The sequence below is a fragment of the Triticum aestivum genome, chromosome 2A (genome assembly GCF_018294505.1).
Source record: "Triticum aestivum cultivar Chinese Spring chromosome 2A, IWGSC CS RefSeq v2.1, whole genome shotgun sequence".
Taxonomy (NCBI): Eukaryota; Viridiplantae; Streptophyta; class Magnoliopsida; order Poales; family Poaceae; genus Triticum; species Triticum aestivum.
Window position 1 is genome coordinate 97,730,271 of NC_057797.1, and position 9,128 is coordinate 97,739,398.

Sequence of the window (9,128 nt, forward strand, 5' to 3'; positions counted from 1 at the left end):
GAGCGGCATCAATATGCCGTGGAATTTTTTTTGTCCCATTTGGGGCAGGTTTGGGTATAAGATTCTCACAAACCAGAGCTTATCACAACAAGCGTGATGGTTTTGGTAGGGAACATGCCATCTTTGGCGACGAAGCAATATCCGTTGCCTCTTATTGCTTTCAAAAAAAATTTGAGTGTCAACATAGAACAGGAGTGTTGTGTTCAATTTTGGAATTTTTCGGGGTTTGTTTGTACATTTTGATACATTAACTGGGGTTGCCAGACACTTTATTCGCATAATTCAATTTTGAACTACATGCACATTCTCCAGTCCATATAAACTGGTTGAAAAAACAAATATGTGTCCTTGGTTGCATGCTCAGGTCCCATGCAAGAAATGGGAATGAATTTCAAACACCCTGCCACTGTTACTCGACCGCAAACATTGAGATACCTGGTTTTTAAATTCTAGTAAATCCAAAACTCATGTGAAATTCATGAAACTTGGCATGCTATCATGGAGCAGCATCAAAATGCTGTGGTAAAAAAATTGTCAGCTTCCCCAGGTTTAATTCGGTTTCCCCAGTTTAATTTGGTTTTTAAATATAAAACACTCATCGCAAACGTTTTGGTTAGAACACTTGTATGCAAACCGATAGCTTCCCCAGGAAGCCAAGGGAAAATATGTCGTGCAGGATTTGTGCAGCTCTTGATCGCAAACATTTTAGATAGAACACCCATATGCAAAGTGAGAGCTATGGTCTTCCCCCTTAAGTCGAGGGAAAATCCGAAGCGCAGGATTTGTGCATCCCTTCAACGAAAACGACTGTTTGAACGACCCGTGTGTAACCACGTACAAAAACAATTTGGTAAGATTTGCATCTGTCATATTGGGTATGTTGCCATCTGTCAAACTAGAAATATTTACATTTGTTGGTCTAGTAACGTTGCCATTTGTCAACCCTTGTAACACTGCGAGTTGTCAAAATATGCAGCTAGAAATCACTAGCAGTATCTAATTTTTGCAACTAAAATTCAGTAATTATGAATAGATTTCATTCATAGATTAAGTAGTCATTCTTAATTTATACAAACAGTTCAACTCGATACCTGAACCAACCAAACTTCTCCCCAATTGTTGCCAACCACGTACTGAAATAGCTAGTTCAACTATATATACTAGCTAATTTTAAGTACGTTGTACAGTTCGACCACACATCTATAGTGAGATGAACTAAAAAAATAGCCCCTAAATACTACTACTACCACGGAGGGGCTTTGTGCTACTTCCGGCAGCCTCTCCTCTGCCGAGCATGCTTAGTAAGAGGTTGAGGAGGAGGAGGAGCCTATCGACGAGCTGGACAAATGCAATACAGTGCCTGCCGCTGCTGCATGTTCAGCAACGCTCGCTAGCTCGAACGCCCACCGCCGCTCTAGACGATCCCTCTCGAAGCGGCCGGACTGCTCGTAGATCTCCTGATTCCTCGCCTCTGCGTCAGCATGTCCTGCGGCCACGACTGCGGTAAGGCTCTTTGCATGCTCGACGAGGCGCTCCTCCTCCTCCCATGGGAACTCAATGTAGCACGCAAGGTCGCTGACGCACGTGCGGGCCTCCACCTCCGCCTCCCGCCTACTGGCCACGGCGGCAGGGCGGGTGATAATCTCGGCGGTCGATGGTGGGCTGGTGGCCACGACGGCCGACGATGGGGTGGCGGCCACGACCACCACCTCCCGGCTTCGGGGCGCGGTGGCGGAGTGGGTGATGGCCACGGTGGCCGGCAGTGGGGTGGCGGCCACAACGGCCACCTCCCGCCTTCAGGCCACAGCGGCGGAGCGGGAGATGGCCCTGGCTTTCGATGGTGGTGTGGCGGCTACGGCGGCCGACAACAGCTGCCGACGGGCAGCGACAGTGGGGCGTGTGGTGGGTGTTCCGCGCACACCCAATAGGGATGCCACACGCACTACACTACACCGGGGACTGCACCGCCGCCGCGGTGTAGCCTCCCAGCTGGAGCTGTCCTCTGACGACGGTGGAGTGGCTGAGTGACGACGACGGACCGGTGCCATTGGCGATTGTGGGAGAAGCACATGAGATAAGCTACAAGGAGGGAGGGGAAAATGCGACGCAGGACTCACCAGTCGTGAAGATTTTTATAGAAGGCCGTTAAGCATTGGGATTTTGGGGGATTTCACCAAGTCGGGTGGGAAGCTTGCGCGGGAACCTGCGAGGTTGTGCGGGAACGGGCTCACCGACAATTCATTGGCGCCATCATTTGGCCAAAAGAACGCCCCCGCGTGCTGCGCAAGCTTGCGTTGTAAGCCGTCTGCGGCAGCGGGGTGACAAGACATGTGAGAGGAGGACGAAAGGGCACGTGCACATACGGTTAATAAAAAACGTTTGCGATTTAATTACCTACTATACCCCCGTCCTGGTTTATAAGTAGGATTTAACTAATAAAATATGAATGCATGTCGCCAAAGATTATATCGTTGGAGTCGTATTTGAACATAGTTTCAGCTATACAATTTTTATAACATGCATTATCACTTTTTTGGTTAAATTTAAGGTTATATACCAGTAAGCGTTTGCCCGCAACACACACGGCTTATTCCATTACAAACAGCTCAGATGGATCAACTGTATGCCACGTATCACACACGCAACTCTAATGTGATTCGTGCTTGATGTCTCCGACATCGCTCGCACAGTTCACCTTATTTGCCATGTATCACTATGTCGGCCTCTGCTCGCGTCCCTCGGCAAGCTTTGCTCGCCGTTAGGCGCCACAGCACGCTCTATCGTGTCCGTTGGCGTGCTCTGCTCGTGTTCGTCGGTGCGCTCGGCTTGTGGACAGCTTTTCCTTGCGCGTTCAACTGCTATATGCATATATATGGTTGCTCGCCGTTGAGGTGACCGCGGAGTGCTCTGCTCACGTCCCTCTGCGCGCGCTCTGCCCGCGGTTGGGCATGCGCACGATCACGTCGGGGGCCCCATATGCATGCGGTTGCGCTGCATGCGTTGCCACGTGATGTAGTTACGTTCGGCACGATGGAGTTACGCGCTGCAAATTAGAAGTGCCATCAGGGCCTGCCGATATTCCTGGCCGTCCGGCTTCCCCTTTAATTCTTGCGGCCATTACAACCTTAGTCTCTTCAACCTTTTGATCACGCCCCACAACACAACATGCACACCCACAACGACACATAGAGAGGGGATGTCCAACGGCGCTCCAATGGAGTCCGGCGAGCTTAGAGTGGAGACCCACGCGAGGGATATGGATCTCTCGGTGGTGTACACCATCGACCCAGCCGCGGTGGATGACTACATCAAACAGCGTTGAGAATTCGCTTGCTCGAGACAAGTACAAGGTAGTCCACATTGACCTCCAGTACACCGCCGGTCGTTCCGGCATAGATCAGAAGGTTGCCATCGCCTAGTTGTGCGTGCGCCATCATGTCCTGATCTACCACTACTGCATGGTCACAGAGCCTTGCGACCGTTTCAACAAGTTCTTCGACAGCACCGACTACAAGTTCTCCATGGTGGAAACCAAAGACGATGTAAATGCGCTCAGTGTTATGGGCTTGGCCTGCAAGAACCTTGTCGAAATCCGTGACCACTACAGGGTCTGGGGTAGCACGAAGAAGGACTCCCTGGTCGAACTCACCTCGTCTATCATCGACCCCTACTACGAAAAGATGAAGCAGGATGCCCAGGGAACAAGTCCCGTATCCTGGCATAGGGCTTGGATGTGGCAACTAGATGAACCTCACCTCAGGTTCGTGGCCAAGAACATGTACACATGCTACGAGATGCACAGGCGGATCGTTGACATGAGGAAGTGCCTCGTTAGCCAAATCGACGAGCCCGGATCGAGCCACAAGAAGAGCAAGCGTCACAAGAAGTAGATGATGATCAAATGATCATTTATGCTAGTTAAACATGCATGTAATATATAGTTTACTTTATTGGTGTGTGGAAATGTCATGTGTGTAGTAGCCATCTATGTAATTATACATGTAATAATTTACTTTGGTGTGTGCAAATGCCACGGTTGTAGTAGCCACATACGTAAGTGGATGTTTAATTTGGTTATGTGTGTGTGTATATATATATATATATATATAGGATAGCACTATTCTAATCCTAGGATTAGAATAACTATTCTGATCACAATTAGCCTATACTAGTAAATGTGCCCGTGCGTTGCAACGGGTAAAACAAAATGACTTTACAATGCGAGAAAATCACTTGATTTTATAATTTCACATATATCTTTGTTTAATTACCCATCTTTCGTCTAACCCCAATGCCGGGGTAGGTGTCCAGAGAGGCTTGCTGCACGCACACACCTGACACAACCAAACCAATTCCTAGCAACGATCCACCACAGCCTCTCACCCGGCAACGCTAATGCCGCCTTGTGGTGGCCGCCTTGTGGTGCACCAGTGGATTGGTGTTTGCGCTTGTTACTTTAATTTCTAAAACCAAGTATGTGATGTTATCGACTTGTTGACGACCGAGTTGTAGGTGCTTGACATGAACTCGCCATGCCTTATAAGCTTGACATGTTGTTATAATTAGTCTAGTGTATAACTTGACATGAATATAAAAAATATACAAACTGAGGGAAATACTTGTCCTGCTAGGTCACTATTTTGAAAAATGTTGGTCTTTACAACTCGTCATGCTTCAAACAATGATGTGCACAGCAAGACCACGATCCAACTCATAACCAACAAACACACTCACTCATACTGAATCCAACATAACCAGGAGAAACAGAGAGACAAAGGATTCAGTGTTCAGATGCAAACATATTGACAAGCATTGTAGATTCTTCGCCGAGTCCCCTGTTTATGCCTTCTTCTCCTACCCAAAAAAGATGACGGTGCTTAGTTCTATAGGGTCAGCAGTATGGAGCCCGGCGTCTTCCGGGCTTTGAAGTCAGCGTGGGCGCGGGACGCCTCCGGCAGCGGGTGGGTGTGCTTCACGCGGATGTGCAGCAGGTCAGTATGTCACACAGCAGGAGCAAGACAAAATGTACCTTAAATATGTGGTGAACCAGCATATGGACAGTCATCCCCTTCAGCACGATAGCAGCCGCTGTGTGATCAATCAAAGGCGTGATGGGAACCAACATTGGCTGAAATAACCTGCTCTTTGGCATAAGAGCCCATCGGCTTGCCTGCGTAGGCGACAACATCCCCAATGTTCCTGCCAGTCAGCCCGGGCCCTACGGCGGTCACCACACCAACAACTTCCATACCTGTTGGTTGAACAGATCATTAAGGTAGACAATAATCTAACAGAAACATTAATAACAGTGCCAATTGATAGAAGCAAACAACCTGATGCCATATAGTGTCACAGGATAACACAACAGAACACCAATTCTTCTTTAAGCAATAAAATAAATTGGAACATTTGGTCTTATGTTCAGTGAGCAATGATCTTGAGAATCATGCTTCTGGGCATCTAAAAGAGCGGACAACCAAACTTATGGTGTATGTATCAACTGAAATGTTTGTGCGTGGTTTGAGACATCTTTGAACCGGTAACTGAGATAATGTTGGTTTGGTTGGCAACTGGCCCGGGATAGATACATTTTCTTCGGTTTCATCAGCAACAGCAAGCTATCATCAATCGATCTAGTGAAATAATTGCAAGGTTTTTCATCCATACTGTACAAACAGGGGATCTAGTGAAATCAATTGGAAAAGGGCTGCGCTAATGGCAAGGAGCAAGAAAAGGGCAGCTAGCTCGAAATCCGATAAATCGAATACCTCCTGGCTTCAGTTATGAGAGAGAACTCCAAGGCAGGATAAAGACCGAGTTGGATTCAGCCGCGTGGGGAATGAAACAACATTCAACCTAAATAAACAAAATTAGGAAATAGTTAGTCACTAACAATATTCAGAAAATTGACGGTAAAACAATCATGTTGATATGAAAAACACAAAATTGGACTGTAAGACCATAATACGCGTAGACTGGTCGGCGCCCGTCATTACCGCTTCTTTCTTGGCGTCGCTGGACAGAAGCCCGTGTCGCTCGACCCACTGCTGTCGTTAGACATCGGCATTGTATCTCACCATATCCCGCCTGGCATCTATATCCTCCCCACTCACGAATCAGTGGCAAAATCTGTGAGAGATGTTCTGCTAGACTGTTAAGGGCTGAATTGGCTTATTTTAGTGAATTTGAACATTCTATGGGATGACACTCATGAATAATCACTGCCCATTAGGCCGTTACTGTCTGGTTGTTTGCTCGTGTGCTCATATTCAGTAATTGCAATTTACAAAATAGTCTATGTAAACTTGTCCTGCAATTTAACTGTTCAAGGAGGTGTTTGAGGATTTCTGATGCCAATATCTTTAGATGGTAACCGGCTATGCACTCCTCATTTTCACTTGGAGTCGACTTCTACTAAGTATATGAAAGTGCATTTGTTTCTTATGGCTTGTGTTCTTTCTTCTTTAGAGGGTCATGGACATGGCTTTCTTCGCTGAGGACGTCCATCGTTTAGCAAGGTATTGTTGTACAGAACAATAACATAATCTGAATTTGTTAACCCAGTTGGCAGCACAACAAAAAAGCTATCTTCACTCTCCTTTGGATATATATCACATATTTAACAGTCTGGGGTCACGCTTCTTTATTATTTATACTATATAAAAATATCTAATCCTTTTCTTTATTCTTTATTATTGTGTGGGTCATATATGCTAAGTTGTTCTCTTCTGCTGCAGCGCAAGTGTGGATGGACATACATACAGTAATCTCATGTCTGGCTAACATATTTACTTTTGGCAAGAAAAGTGAATTTTGGAGTTTCAGCTAAAAACTTCCATCGAAACTGTGGAGTGAATGACTCTAAGGAGTCGATGAATAATGTCCGTAAGCTAGGCAACAAATAGAAATGGTAAAACTAATATAGAATAGTATCAGCATGGTTGGCCATCAATAGGATAGTAGTTTGCTCATATAGGAGAAGAAAAGGTAACTAAACATCGCCAATTGGTATCAAAGAAAAACAAACAGGCCGATTAGATGAAACAGGGGACCAGCTTTAGAGCATTTGGTTCCAAAGCAGGCCACATTTGTGAAACAACCATAGTAGTGACAATTCAAATTAGAAGACTATAACAGAATGATGAGAGAAAGCACTTGTAAGGAATCTGCCGACCCTAGAGAGGAGCAATTCCCTTGTAAAGCCTGGCATTATTAACCAATAAGTTAGAGCGCATAGGATGAGGGTAAGTAAAGCAAATCATGAAGTTGTTAAGATGGCTGGAGATTTACTTACCCAGCAGCACCCTCAGATTTGATGAACTTGGGAAGCCCATCACTCAACCCACAAGCAAATCCAGGTTGTGTCTGCACACGGACCATGACAGTTTCAAAGGGGCATAGAGCGATATCAAAAATTACCTCAGCAGAAGCTGACCCTACAAGGTAAATTATAGGGTCATGTACTTCACGGCATTCTCAGGCCCAACCATATCTGAGTAGGTCTTCTTAAAGAACTTGTAGAACCCAAACTTGCAAGCCCCCTGAGCACTGTAACCAAGCATGGTAGGCACCCATCCCCTGAAAAATCCCCTAGCTCCTTGCTCCTTTAGCAGAACGCTAAATCCAGATGAGATGCTCTTGTATTTCGCCGGGTCAATCTGAAACAATTGATAAAAATGTGTTAGGTCCAAAATACTTACGTCAAACCTATCAACACTTTACCAGGTGCAGCTTAGAAGGTCCAAGATGGAGAGCAAACACATAGCAGTACATCTCAAATTCCATTATTCTCAACCAAGAAGAAACCCTTTTCTTAGAAATCAGACTACATCCCATAATAAATCACACCCATCTCAATTATCCATTTATACACATCACATGCATCAGCTAATCAACCCATATGAACTGCTTGCTTGTTTTATTTTATACAGTAGCTAATCCACCAAAAGAAGCTAAGGAACTCGGAACAAAAGCACACAAGGAATCATTGCAGGCAGTTCTATGCCCTGGAAGCAACACAAGAACCAGGCACATAGCATGAAGAACCATTACCTGCAGGTGTATTTCTCAAACACGCACATTGGAAGAACCATCAGATGCAGGTAAATACAGCAAGCACGTACACATGAAGAGCAATCATGCCACGGGTACATCATTCTCGGGGAGAACAGAAGGCCCACCCTTGGAGAGCTTCGTCGTCCTTTAGGAAGCAGCCGCCCCCATTTAACCTCGTCGTGGATCAGGTCATGGCCATGGCAGCTCGACGTGGATCTCGCCGTTGCCTTGGCCTCCCGTCTCACCTTCCTCCTCTCTCCACGCCAGAACTGGCGCGTCTGCCCCAGATTGAGCAAGCCCACGCAGGGGTGTTAGCTCGTGGCATTGCTGCCCCAAATCGGCTGGTGCTCCAGTTCGGCGACGGGAGGAGCCGTGAGGGGGAGAGAAAGGAATGCCCAGTGCGAGGGTGCCGAAAGGTGCGAGGGTGCCTAGCGAAGGGAGGCCGGCGTGGTGGGAGAAGACGGCGAGCGGGAGATGCACCGGCGAAGCCCTGCTCGAAACCCTAGCCATGGGGGCGGGGCTGCGAGCGGGCGATAGATGCCGGGAGCGGAGAATCTGGCCGCGGGGGAGGGAGGCGCGGACTGTGGGGAGCTCGGGTACATGTTGCGCGGTGCCGGAGCTCGCCGGAAGCGGTCGGCGTGGGTGGTAGCGGCGGCGGTGAGGACTTCTGGGCAAGAGGGAGAGGAGGTGAGCGCGAGCCCGAGCCCGTGTGTGTTTGGGTATTTTTTTCGTTACAAAAAGTGAAACGTTACCCACTTAGAAATAGGACTGCGGGTCAAATTCCCAGAAACGGAAGGAGTTTTTTAAAAAAACGCCAACGACGTACGACCAGAAGCGGTCGCTGGTTTATTAGTAGGTAAAGATAAAGAGGTAAAGATAAAGATAAAGAGGTAAAGATAAAGATAGGGTGCGGTGGAGTTGTTCCCAAACTCGAACACATACTTGGAAAAAAACCAGCCAACCACGTCGCCCAATCCCCGACCAACCCCCCACCTCCCGACCCCGGCTAACCCCCATCACTGCCCACCGGCCAGACGCACCGCGCCGCTGCCCCAAACCTCTGCCGCCCATGG

The 9,128-nt window shown here is 47.4% G+C and overlaps 1 long non-coding RNA gene across 3 annotated transcripts; it reads right to left on the minus strand.

Moving 5' to 3' along the window:
- Positions 1 to 4,616: 4,616 nt before the first annotated feature.
- Positions 4,617 to 8,688, minus strand: LOC123184897 (uncharacterized). Of its 3 annotated transcripts, none has more exons than XR_006493113.1 (5): positions 8,181 to 8,688; positions 7,295 to 7,658; positions 5,997 to 7,203; positions 5,769 to 5,856; positions 4,617 to 5,251 (listed from the first exon to the last, which is right to left on the minus strand). It is a non-coding gene; the product is annotated as an uncharacterized lncRNA (long non-coding RNA). The 3 variants fall into 3 exon arrangements; XR_006493114.1 differs by having other exon boundaries at positions 8,124 to 8,688; XR_006493112.1 differs by having other exon boundaries at positions 8,053 to 8,688.
- Positions 8,689 to 9,128: the final 440 nt, after the last annotated feature.